The 13,697-nt window shown below is 40.8% G+C and overlaps 1 long non-coding RNA gene across 2 annotated transcripts; it reads left to right on the top strand.

Annotated features, from left to right (window-relative positions):
* The first annotated feature begins 521 nt into the window (after positions 1–521).
* On the top strand, positions 522–12,867 carry LOC132652773 (uncharacterized). Of its 2 annotated transcripts, none has more exons than XR_009590339.1 (3): positions 522–613; positions 1,858–1,991; positions 12,727–12,867. It is a non-coding gene; the product is annotated as an uncharacterized LOC132652773 (long non-coding RNA). The 2 variants fall into 2 exon arrangements; XR_009590338.1 differs by lacking the exon at positions 12,727–12,867 and adding an exon at positions 3,509–3,719.
* The last annotated feature ends 830 nt before the right edge of the window (positions 12,868–13,697 follow it).

Below are 13,697 nucleotides of genomic sequence, written 5' to 3'. Positions count from 1 at the left end.
TCTGACAGAGGCAATCAGATGGTGGAAAATTACTGTTCTACACTGAACTACACAAAATTGTTCATCAAATTCCTAAGAAGAGCAAACACTCCCCTGGCAAGTGTTCCAGCAAGGCCCTTGGCTGGTAAGAGCAACCACCTTCATTAAGGCACCAACCAAAATCTTGGGTTTGAACGGTGACAAATCTGGAATCCTCTGGCAGATGCCAGCTCAGAGCATACTGCACAAAGGAAGCCCTTCTTACAGACTCAGCACTGAATCTGAACACATGGAGAATTAATGTTGGCTGCAAGGGAAAAGCCAGTGAGGAAAACATAGTCTGGTGGCTAGGATATGAAGCAAAAGATATATGGCCCAAGCTTCCAGAGGTAAACTCCTGCTAGGCAGAGACATATGCTTTTATGAAATGTAAGACCAGCATACAAACTGATATAACAGCACAGGAGCAGCAAAGGGGGTTAAACATTAAAGGAGACCTGTTTGCAAACTGTGAATCACTGGAATCTAAAGAGAGCAGAAAAGGGCGTTATCAGCCAGCATTTTTACTTTCCTAATGCCTGCAAAGCTCTCTACAAAGATGAGTAAGTCCTGGCCCTGAGGAATGTCTGTGCAGGTAAGCAACTAAGATGGGAGCCTGAGTGTAGAAAGGGCCAAAAGCCAACTCACAGCAAAGGCAGCAGAACTCTCTTTGGAGTAGCTGAGAATCCCTAGAGACAGGTCATCCTACCTGCGTCCTTTGAGAAGAGAATCTCAGGCTGAGGGAGTAACATAAACAAAAGCAACTCAGAGGCAAGACCAGGCTATGGTTTGCTCCGCAAGCTGGGGGCCCCTGAGCCTGTGGGCAGTGGGGCTTAGAGGACCTTGAACATGCAGGAAGGTGAGCCTTGGCTCCCTGAGCCTTCTGAGAATTTTATGACGGCTTTTGCAACAAAAAGGCGACGGGTATTCAGTGAACCAGTGAACTGAATTAGGGAGGAAGCTGAAATTTCTACCTTTGCACATGCATTCTGCTGCTCCCTACACAAACATTTTGTTGTTGTTGTTTGAAACAGTGATCCCACGTGCAAACCAGCAGCTGATCGTCACTCTAGCGAGGAAGTGCTGAACCCTGAGCACACATTTCTCCTCCTCTGGGGTTGTGTGCCGCCGCCGCTCTGTGTAGGACCGTACTAAGTCAGCCGCGTTTTACAATGTTATTGCATAGTGTTTCTAGCGTATTAAAAGCTCACCTTCAATGCAGAGGGGTCGCCTATCGCAGGTGCGCACATCCTTCAAACTGAACATGATTTTTTCTTTTGTTTGGCTTAACGAATTTCCTTGACACATTCTGGCTGTAAACAAAAATTAATAGGCGGTATTAAGCGCTGAGTTTTTCCTAAAAACACGATCACATGTCTTACTGCTATCAAAACTATGTTGAAGACGACATAGACAGAAAAACAACCAGCAGAGACCAAGCAAGATTGTTTTTGAGAGCTACTGTCAAAGACATGGGCTTGCTTCTTTGAGTAATTTGCACCTTGTTGTGATTTAAGTGTAATTTATCCCATACAAAATTAATGGGGTTTTTGCTTTGTTTTTGTTGTTGTTCTTTGTTTTGTTTTGGGTTTTTTTGTTTTTGTTTTTGGTTTTTTTTGTTGTTGTTGTTTTTTTCGTTTGGTTTGGTTTGATTTTTCGAGAAAGAATTTCTCTGTGTAGCCTTGGCTGTCATGGACTCGCTTTGTAGAATAGGCTGGCCTTGAACTTACAGTGATCCCCCTGCCTCTGCCTCCCTGAATGCTGGAATTGAAGGCATGCTCCACCATACCCAGGTCAACGTTAATATTTTTGATCTCTTCTTTTTGCCTTCATTTGCAGGTTTTCTTCATTTTTGTTTCCTATTCTTTGCTGACATGAAGAATGAGAGGCGATATGTGGAGCGTTAGAGCAGGTGCTGTAATGTCCTGTGATGCTGGAGCCCTGTTCTGGACCAAACACTAACTATTCAGAAGGTAAGAGCAAGAAAAATGATGTGTGCTGGTTGCCTAGCAACACTCTTCTCTAACTCTATCAGTGCCATCTTCTTTATTTAATTTAGAGCAAGCAGCCAAAATCTTGGTAAGATCACTCCTCAGGGTGGGCCCTGGTCCTCTACCCTGTAGCCTGGCCTCCTCAGTACCAAGTCACGTGCCTTTCCCAAATGTCAAATTAAGAGAGAATCTGTTGACTATTGGTTGGGGCATTTGTTGGAATCTTGTGCCTATGGTGACAATAGCAAAGAAAGTTCTGGAAACCACCATTGCAGGCTGCAAGAGGGATTTTCAAGACTAAGTAGAAAACTATTGTTTCTCCTGCACATTTTCAAAGCAGCTGAGCATTCCTGACCTGACCTGCAAACACACCTGAGGGCCAGACCAGCGAATTTTAAAGGGCAAGCAATCAGACTACAAGCCTGGTCAAGACCGCAGTTCCCCCGGCAGGTGCTGTCATTTGGCACTCAGCTTTCAAGAAGTGCATTGAGAACGGCATCGTGGGAAAGGGGATGCGCTTCCATCTCAGCACACAGTGAGGGCCAACAGCTCAGGGATTTACTTCAACTTTATGGCCAAAGGAAGAGAGTAGGACAGGAGGACAGAAACCAATACTTTTTTCAGTAGGTATTTCTAGTTCTAACTCACTTGCTAGTCTCATTACCCCTTTTTCTAACTTGTAATGGGCACTTTCTCTTCCATTTTACAGAAAAAGAAACCTAAGTTATGGAAAAACTAAGCTTTACAACTCATAAGTAAAATGGACATAATTAATAAAATGTCAAGTCCCAAAGAGAAAGCTCCGTATTTGAAAGTCCATTCTGCATGCAGGCCAGTTCTAATCTCATTAACTCATTATTACCTGTACATTGTAAAAAAAAAAAAAAAAATAGAAGAGAGTCATAAATTTACAGTGAGGCAGAAATACACCAGCTTCCCACTGTTGTATTCATGGCACAAGCAGCCTTATAGATTATTTTGGGAAAAACATTAAACAAAATATGTGGTGTTGCAATACACCATGTAGTAAGCAGCAGCAGCAAATACATCTCTGACTATGCTCTGGTGGTAGGAATAGTGCATCTAGTCTGTGCAGAGCCTGAAGCAACTGAGAACAATACACCAGCCTGGGCCGGGTGGTGGATGGGGAACTCTGCCAGACACTTATAGCAGAAGGAAAGTGCCTGGTGGGTTAGAGGTAAGGAATGGAGAAGAAAAAGACTTCTAAATCTATTCTGCAGCGTGTCACTTACATATAGACTCCCTCTCCTTATCCACAGGGTTATTCTTAAGATGCCCAGTGGGTGCCTACAACTGAAGATAGTGACTACCCTTTCATATACTGTGTGGTTTCCTATAAACATATGTATTTTATAAATCAGGCACAGTGATAGGTTAACAATGCTGATAATAAGGTATAACAGTTTTATATTCAAGAGAAATGAAATTTACATAGAAGTGTAGTTACCACCCCTCTTCAAAGAAGCCTCTCATTATAGCAAATGGAGACCATCGGAGAGAACCACAACTGGACACAATGCAGAGATAACAGTGAAGAGCCCAGCCGCAACAGACACATCCACATATAGCTCCTGCATCTATGGCTCAGGGCACATCACAAAAGAGAGGTCTAAAAGATCAGAAGAGTCAAAAGAACCACAAAGTCTTCCGTGAAACAGTATCCTAGAGTGGCAGCATAAAGAAGACTAGAACCATGGCAGCATTGAAGGACATCGTACTGTGTAAGGCAGAAATTTCATGAAGTCCCTTCCCTTGGCAAGTGTCTACGGGTTGTCCAATGAGCAGTGGTCAGCCTTGAAAACAAAAATGGACTCAGCAGGTTTTACCTATAAATATTTGTGCATACCCACATAGGTATGTAACAGTAACAATCAAAAAATGGCCATCAACTTGAAAAAATAGGGTGTCCATGGGAGGGGTTTGAGAGAGGGTGGCTAGGAGGAGCTGGAGGGAGGGAAAGGGAGACAAATGGTGTAATTCTATCTCAATTAAAACATATTTAAAAAAATTTATATCTATATATATTTGCTTTAAAAGTAGATGAGCACTTACTCCCTCTCCCCTGCTCTCTTACACCTAATTGTACTATACTGAATTTTTTTTTTTTTTAGACCTTGGTTGACTGAAACCTTGGAATGTGAACTCAAGGATAAGGAAAATGACTTTAGGAATTCTGTGTGTGAGTGTGTGTGTGCGTCTGTCTGCCTGCCTGACCTTTAAAAATGATAGCCCTAGATGACATCCAAATTTGAGACCCATTTCCAGAAGTTGCTGTTGATGTTAAATCCAATAAATTAAGCAACAGCAATGGAGCAGAGTATGGCAATATTCCTCCTTACTCTCGGACACTGAGGAGGAACAGATTTCACACTTAACCAGTTTCATGTTGTGAGAGGGATCCCTATTATGAGAGGTGCAACTTGCCAGTTCTATAAGGAAATCCTGTGAGGATGATCTGGATCAAGAACCACAGAGTTGACAATCAAATGCATGTGTAAGCTCTTATCATTTCCCTTGGACAGGAAGGAAACAGCTTATCAGGACGGACCTACAATCCCATGCAAGTCCATGCAAGCCCAAACTTGTTCCAAATACTTAAAGACAACTGTTAAACATTTCTAAACTAAAATTCTTCCCCTTGCCAGTAAAATGGCAAAAAATTATTCTGGTACAATTCTACAGAATAATGTGAGGAAGTCGAGATGGCCAGTTCTTCAGAGCCACTTTAAACCTCAAGTTCTCCACAGAAGCACAGCAAAAAAAAAAAAAGTGGAAGATGGATTACTGAACAGATACTGGGCACAGAAACACTATGCAAATCAGAAAACTACTACTATATCATACACATTAGTCTCAAGAAGCACATTGCTCTATCAAAAACAAAAACTAAAGAATGTTTTTTGTTTTGTTTTGTTGGTTTTGTTTTTTTTTTTTTTTTTGAGACAGAATCTCTCAATATAGCATTGGCTGTCCTAGACTCTCTCTATAGACCAGGCCCTCTTTGTACTCACAGAGATCTGCCTGTCTCTGCTTCTGCCTCTCTGTCTGGAGTGCTGAGACTAAAGGCATTGCCACCACCTGGGGAAAGAACTCTTAATAAAGAGAAATATTTTGGGTATCATTAATGCTGGATCCAGAAAAAAGTAAAAGAGGAAGATAAGCGAGTTTCCTGCCTTTTGTAAGTTCCATGTTATTTAATGTACAACCCATCTTTACTGCACACATGAATGCTGGGATCCTGAATCACTTTTTTAAGCATCTGAAGCAGTGCCCAGCATATAGCAATGGTCACAAAACCTTTTAACAAGTAAATCTATAACACTCTTGTACAAGCCTGACCTTTGATCCAAACAAACATCTACCATCTTGGGGAGTTCAGCTGTGCCTACTTGTAAAAAATCACCCCATCTGTTTTTGGCAACTGTTTACATTCCCTCAAAGAGGGATGGAGAGGGTATTGAGACCCCCACACTCCTGGGGAATCCAAGCTGCCTAACTTCAGCTCTCAGGGAGGAGCTGCAACATACAGGCCTGGGCTGGCTAGGGGAGCGGCTCCATCTGCGTGCCTGTGAGAAAGCGCTCATCCCTGCTTGGAAAAGACTTTCTGGTAGGACATTGTGCAGTAAGGGGTTGGAGGGGGGTGAGAAGAACACACATAAACTTCAGTTAGTAACCTCTTATCTATGTTCTGTAAGTAAACCCAATACACTCACCAGGAGTGAGCTTTGGTAGAATCATGCCTTAATTTATGGTCCTTAGAGGGAGGGTTAAGTGCTTCCCCTAGGAAGGAATTTTAGCAACAAACACATTGATGATACAAGGCACTCAGTGTACTTTCAAGAAAGATCACTGGAATGAACCCTTGGGTCATTTTCTGACCCATGTAGAAATCAGAAATTACTTTTGAGACAAAGATAGGAAAAGTGCTGGGGTTTGGTTTTCTGAATGAGTGCCACACCATGTTTGACGTGAGAAGTGACAGTAACCCCTTCGGCTACCTCATCTGCCACTCTCCCCACTCTCCTGAAGGAGCATTTCCTAATAATTTGCACCTGTGTGTATAACATGCGAACACTGATAACATACCTCTGAGATTCTTTAACCAATGAAGAGACTGCTTTTCTACAGGGTCGCTTCTTTCCTGGGCCCCTGTTGTCTCAGTTCTCTTATCATTCCCCCACCCATCCACAGGCCCTGAAACACAGGACAAGGAGTGGAGTACTTGACAGAAGAGAGTAGATCTTTAGCCCTCTGTCTCTCTCCTTTGCTGACTGGACCAAACAGCTCACTGTTTGCCCATGGAGATGGGAAAGGATCACTGCTAGGATCCAGCTTCCGGTCCTGCTTAAGAAGCTTGTTGTGAAAACCTTGTTTCTATCAAGGTTTATGATATAGATCATTTAATTTTAGAGCTCTCAGAGAATTTAGAAACCAAACTCAACTCGTTTTAAAAATAAGGGAAGTGAAGTTCAGAGATGGAAGATTATCTGGCCTAAGGTCCCACAACCAGGAAGTGGCCTTGGCTGTGGCTTCTTCTGACTTCCTAAGAGTAAGTATGCCTTGAACTATCAGCAGAAGGTTGCATGTAAACTTTTAGTTTTTGAGACAGGGTCTCTCTATGTAGCCCTGGCTGCTCTGGAGCCCCATTTGCTGGCCAGGTTGATCTCTCTTGAACTCTGAGTTCTACCTGTATCTGCCTCCCAGTGCTGGAATTAAAAATGAGCCATCATGCCAGGAGAATTGTGTGTATATGTGCAAGGCTCTTCTACACAGATAAATTCAGTAAGAATTGCTTGATTTACCTAAAACTAACAAAGAAAATCCAGGTTTTGTTTTTTCTGAAGTTTTTCCTACATCATCATCTTTAAACTGTAATTGCATTTATGAATTTTACTGCTTACTCTCAATGCAATAGCACCCTATTATAATTGGACTTAACAGATAAATGATCTGTTTGAGGAAATGTGATTAACCTTTCCAAATTCTCCTTTATTGACTAATACAAGTTCATCTTGAGGAAGGGGAGTATAGATGAAATAAAGCAAACAGACAAGTCCCAAACAATATTTTGCAAAAACAGGCAAATAGCCTGGTGCCATGGGAGGAAATGGAAGACGCTTTTGCAGTCTGGATTGACATTTTCAAGAGGCCATGAAAAAGGAAAATATGTGGACAATAATATTCTAGAGCTGAAGAAGCCATGAGAGGCATTATTTAGGTCAACTATTTTCACAATGTAGATAAGTAAACAAAAGCCCACCCAGAACAGGGACTGTCTCCTCTAAGGTTGATGAGGTCTGCACCTGTCAAAGGGTTCTCTTTCTATAGTAGCTTTTGAACTAGATCGGAGGACTGGAGAAGATTGTGGAATTCTTAGGAAACATCCCCAGCTCTTCCTATCAAGAAAGAAGCTCCCCAAGTGGTCAAAGGAAACAAAGCACAGAATCACTGTAGACAGAAAGGCCTTTTTTTGTTTTGGTTTTGGTTTTTTGTTTTGTTTTGTTTTTTCTCTCGTGATACGGTTTTTCTGCGTAGCTTTGGCTGTCCCGGACCTCTAAAACAGGCTGACCTTGAACTCACAGAGATTCACGTGCCTCTGCCTCCCAACTGCTGGGATTAAAGGCTTGTGTCACTACCGCCTGGCCAGGCAGCCCTCTTAGTTTCAGGTATTTCCAAGACCATTGTGGTCCTAAATGAGAAAAGACTGTGCATGAGAGAAAGAGGCAGGTTTGCCAAAGCCCCTACTGGAATCTAGAATTATATTCCTAAGAAGCTAGACTCTATATTGGTGGTTGCCAACCTGGAAATTTCAAGACAATGTCTGACGAAGGATGTTTGTGGTTGTCACACTGAGAAGGGAGCCATTTGCATCTCCGGCAAAGAAACCAGAGATGAAAAACACAGCCTTCTGTTCTACCCAGAGGTGGTACCCCAACACTGTGTCCTGGCCAAGGTTAGGAGAGAGACCTACCTTTTCAGCCCGGCTTTGCTCAGGTTCTGAAGTACTTCCCCAAATGTTCCCTTCTAAATGAAAACCAAATAACAACTCTTGAAAGATTCATCACTCTCTCTAAGTCTATAGAGTTTACAACCCTGACTTCCCCCAACCAATTAAAAAAAAAAAAAATCCAGATTCTGAGGAGGTGAGCAGTACAGAAAGCAGCAATTTCAGTAAAAATTCCCAGTGCTGAAAATATATGCGTAGGAGAAACTATTTTTCATGTACTTATATTTTTCCTTGTTCTTTGTTGTCATTCCACCATTCTTGGTAAATTTGTTTTCATTTTAAGTGTTACAAGCAGTTATTATGTATTCCAGGCAGGGCTCCCAAGCTGTGACTATTTAAATGAGGGAGACTTTTTTTGTAGGAAAAAAATGATAAAAGTATAAATGGCTTGTTGGAACACTGAAGAAAAGCTCGCCTCAGAGAGCAAAATTCTTTTTTATGTAGTCTTAATATTAATCCAAAATGAAAATGCCCTTCACTTCAAAAGGGGAAGATTTGGCAGGTGTAAGATGGAAGAGGACAAGGATATGTCCCTCCACATTTAGATCTGCATGTCTTCTGAAGAGACTTTGAAATCAATATATATAAGATGTAACAAATAATTTTTTTAAATTGCTTAAATCTTTAGCACATACAGCTCAAAGCAGAGAGGTACACAATGGCAGTATGAGAGAGCAGATGGGGCTGTGAAGGCAAACCTGACCTGAAGAGCTCAGATTGTAACCCAGGGTGGGTGCTATGTCCATGGCCGCTGGCAAACGAAGTTTCAGTTACCATCAAATACTAACAGTGTTGTTGTGAGGCTCAAATGTTATGTAAATGTAAATATCAATATGTAATTTCCTGTATTAGTTGTTTCCGTTACACTTTTAAAAAGTACCAGCGGCACCATACTTCATAAAGAAAGGCATTTCTATTACTTGCTATTTATAGAAACTGAGCATCAACATATCAGCTCTGGCAAGGCTTCTCTAACTATATCACCTCATGGTGAATGTCATCATGGCAGACATGTGCAAAAGAGAGATTATATGTCAAAATGGAAAGCCAGAAACAAAGTCCAGGGTCCAGTTGTTTCTTTTATAACAACTCACTCTCATAGGTACTGAGACCCTTTCTGTCATATGCCACCAATGGCCTAACCACTTCCCACTAAGAGATACCTCTTTTTTCTGTTTGCTTGTTTTTACTTAGCATATATTATACATAATAATGTTTCAGTATGACATTATCATACATGGACATAACACATTTTGATAATATGCACCCCTTATTACTCATTCTTATCCCCTCCCCCACACTGATCCTCTTTCTTTTCCCAACTAGTTCTTCTTCCACTTTCATGTGGGTTTTTGTTTTGCTTTTGTCTGTGTGACTCACTGAGTTTAATTTAGAGTTGTTTACAAAAGCACAGGGCAACTTACCAGCAAGACCTCATGATGCCCCACCCCTCTTCATGATAGACAACTGACAGCCCAATCTTGTGTAGGTCTTGTACAGGTAATCACATCGGCAGAGGGTTCAGTAGTGAGATACCTGTCATCACACTCAGGAGTTGGCATTTCGTAGCACTTCCTCTGGCTCTTGCACTTTGTCTTTCTGATCCCTCTTTTACCGTGTTACTGAAGCCTTGGTGTAACGACCACCAAATGCAAAACAAAGCTTGTGTGCCTAAAGCTGATAGTAGCACTGATGTGTGGGCATAGTCACAGATGATTAGAAAGCAATTCAGCAGGCATAGGAAGCCCATTTACACATCAACAGCACTCATTTCTTTACTTGAACCCAGAACTTTCCCAGGCACAGGCTTTTGATTAAGTTTAGAGTATCTGCTGGGAAGCCCCTCTTGTGAAGCAAGACTGAAGTCCAGTCACAAGCATATGTCACTCCTACTCATACCCCTCTACTGCACCAATGAGCAAGTCTTGCCTGGCATGTTGGCATTTAGTTTGTAGGGTTTGCCCCTGGGTAAGACAATTAATGGCTTTTCTTCCCCTTTGTTTTGCATAGCACCTTCTAGCATTACAAAAACTACATCTATGCAACCATGCCTGAGGACCAAGCCACTAAGCCTGGAGCCCTTGGGACATAGACGGCATCCAAACCACAGCACTCCTCATTGGGCTCCATGTTTCCACCATGGTCAATGGTCTCACCACAGTGAGGAGCATCCACTGTTGACAACACCATCAAGATCAAACACACAGTTACACCAAAGGAACACTTCCAGTCCATTGCTTATCATATACATTGTTTTTAATTCCGCTTCTTTTTTTCTGCTTAAGGTGAGGAATTTTTGGAGAAGAATGAATACAACTCAAATATTTTCTCAGAAAGTAGCCATGACAACACATTTTTCTATTAAACCAAAATATTAGAGAAATATTGGAAGAAACTCAATTTTTGACAAGCTGGTAAAGAAATATAAGTTAACAAGAAAGGGTTGCATGCAGAAGTAACCAACTGCTGGAATTTATATACTTTGAAAAGTATCTCAAAAATCCTGCATTACATCATTGATGTGTATAGAAGAAGATAGCTTGTCAAAGCTCAATGGTAGGGCAGAATTGATACAAACAAACAAAAAATTTTAAGGAAAGAAAAAGTAGTTATAGATAGTATACTAGTAAATACAAAACCAAGAGAACATTTGGAATTTGTTATTTCTTTATGTGCTTTCAGTTTGTTTCATGCATGATTTTATGGAGAGAACAAAATGGTGGATAAAGAGAAAGTAGTGGTTGTAATTTATTTAGACTCTCAAAGAGCTTTTGATAAAATCTCACACGAGAGGCTGTTAAGGAAACTTGACAAACACTGGGTAAGAGGTAAAGGGCTGTCAATCATGAGTTAACTGTGGGTTAAGAGATAGAGGGGGATGAAAGAATAAATGACCAGCTCTCAACACGGAGGGGAGTTAATACTGGGGTGTCAGCAATCAATATAAAAGCAGTGTTCTCCAGGATTTTATTAACACCCTTGAAAATGGACTAAATAACAAAGTGTTGGAATTTGCTGACTACACAAAACTATTTTGGTTCACAAAGTCTACACAGACACATGTGAGAGATACAGGATCCAAACTTAGTAATTGAGCAAAATAGTGGCAGATGAAGCTCTGAGCAGACAAGCGTGAAACAATGCTCATTGAAAATAGCAACTGCAGTGTCTCAAGCATGCGGATGAGTTCTGATTCCATGCTTTCCTTAAGTGGGGCAGAGTCGGGCTCTCAGAAGAAGACTTAATCAATATCTGTGCATCATGCTTGGTTAAGTTTTGTTTTGTTTTGTTTTCAAAAAGGAAACCAAACGAATATTCTTAAATTTCAAAATAAAATATACTCTGATGCCACTATAGAGTCAATGGCACAGGAATATCATCCAAGCACAAAATACATTTGTATAAAAATATTATGATAAGGTTGGTGGGGTGGCTCAGTGGGTAAAATGCTTGGTGATAAACCTAAAGACCCAAATTTGGTCCCAAAGACCCAGGTGGTAATAGGAGAGAATCAAATCCTAAACGCTGTTCTCTGACTTCAACATGTATGGCATAACACATGTGCAAATGCATACACAATAAAGAAATAATGCAATTTTAAAAACAATGTGACAATGAAACTCATTCTTTGCTATAGGGAATATATAGTAATTAAACGTATGACTGATATAAGCAAATATGGCTCCTAATATGGATCCCTAGTCAGGAAGGAAGCAATGCTGTTGCTTGTAGATATCAATGTTTAACATTCAGCTAAAATCACCTTCTTTTCTTTTTGAAATTTTTATTTATGTGAGGGGAAATGAGGGAGGAAGAGAAGAAGAGAGGGAGAGAGAATGAATATCTCACATGTGTAGAAGACAGAGTTCCAGGCAGTTATAACCTGACTACCTGACATGGTTTATGGGAAACAATCTTGACCCCTAGAATAGTAGGGTCTCCTCCTTTCTAATGCTGCAACCCTTTAATACAGTCCTCATGTTGTGGTGACCCTCAACCTTAAAATTATTTGTATTGCTACTTCATAATTGCAACTTTGCTACTGTTATAAACTGTAATGTAAATAACTGATATGTGAGCCCTGTGAAAGGGTCATTCGACTCCAAGAGGAGTCGACTCACAGGTTGAGAGCCACCGCTATAGAAGAACGGGAGGTGTTCTTAAACTCTGAGACATCTCTCCCACTTCCAGGTCACTTGATTTCTATGGAAGATGGTAAAAACTGATAACATGAATAAAAATATTTCTAAATAGTGGAAAGAGAGAAACAAAATTTTATGTGAGAAATTCTAAAGTTCAAAATAATTTGAAGGAAAGAAGAATAACATATGAAGTTAGATGTTTCTGGTGAAGGTAAGAAGCTATTTTACCAGAAATTATAAGTAAAGTCAAAGATAAATTGAATTTCCTTCCTCTATTGGATGCTGTGAAATCCAGCCTCACTTCCTATGTATGGTAGCCAGTTTTGATTGGCATTAACTGGGCAATAATAATCTACATATTATAAAGCTGAACTCGGTGGTATGTGCCTGCAATCCCAGCACTTAGGAGGTGGACACAGGAGGATCAGGTTTTGAGCCTAGGCTATATATAAATCCCCACCCAAAGAAAAGAAATAAAAGAATAGACAGAGTCTAATAAATACTTTTTTTATAATCTCTTTCAATATTTTTTTTCTCTTCTTTCCAGCACAGCAAGATTCACCAAGATTTCACACTGACGATGAATGACATTGCCAGAGAAACAAAGGCTTGAGCCAAGGAGTCTCCCAGGGCAAAGTCATCGCAGCCACCTGACCCTGCAGGTTCTCTGCTTCCAAATGATTCCACATGCTCCTTTCTTTCTCTTTCCAAGAGACAATCTATCCCTGGATACCAGGAAGACCATTAAACCTGCAGGGGGTGGGGTCATCATCCCCATCATTACCCAAAAGGATGATTAAAGCTTTTATAAAGAATTCAATTGAATGGATGTCATCACTGTATGTCTGTGTATGTGCACATGTATGTTCAGATGTGGATTTGGTATGCATATGGAGACCAGAGGTCTTCAGTGTTGGCTGTCTTCTTCATTCACTACCTTTTTGTTCTGTCTTATTTTGGTTTGGTTTTAGATAGAGTTGTCTCTATTGAACCCAAAGCTCACCAATTCAGCAAGAGTAGTTGGCCATTGAACTCCAACATCTGCCTGTCTGCCTTCCCAGCACTGTGAGTGCAGCCACCGTCTCCACTTTTATCATGGGTGCTGGGTCCTGGCTGTCTGAGCTCAGATCCTTGTACTGACACACAGGCACTTTGCCAACTGAGCCATCTTCCGGACCACTGATGAGCCTTTTTAATCTAAGATAGCCTCTCTCTTGAATACAGACAAAAAGAAAGCTAGACCAAATATCCATGCACTTCTGTTTGAGATGAGTCCTTCAGCTTGTCTCTCAAAATCAATTTACTTGTTTTAAGTTTACTAATGTATTCACTGCTTCAGAATATGTTCTTAGGTCGAGATCATACATGCAGTCTGAAAATTAATTCTAAACTCACTAGAATGTAGAATTCAACAAAAAGAATTCTGACAGCTTTAAGCCCTAACTCAGTTAGCATATAATTCAGCCATTAAAGTGTACAATTCAATGCCTTTATCCATTCGCAGATATGTACAACCAA

Source organism: Meriones unguiculatus, chromosome 3 (assembly GCF_030254825.1).
Source record: "Meriones unguiculatus strain TT.TT164.6M chromosome 3, Bangor_MerUng_6.1, whole genome shotgun sequence".
Classification (NCBI taxonomy): Eukaryota; Metazoa; Chordata; class Mammalia; order Rodentia; family Muridae; genus Meriones; species Meriones unguiculatus.
The sequence above is the reverse complement of the archived record's forward strand: the minus strand, read 5'-3'. Positions and strand labels throughout refer to the sequence as shown.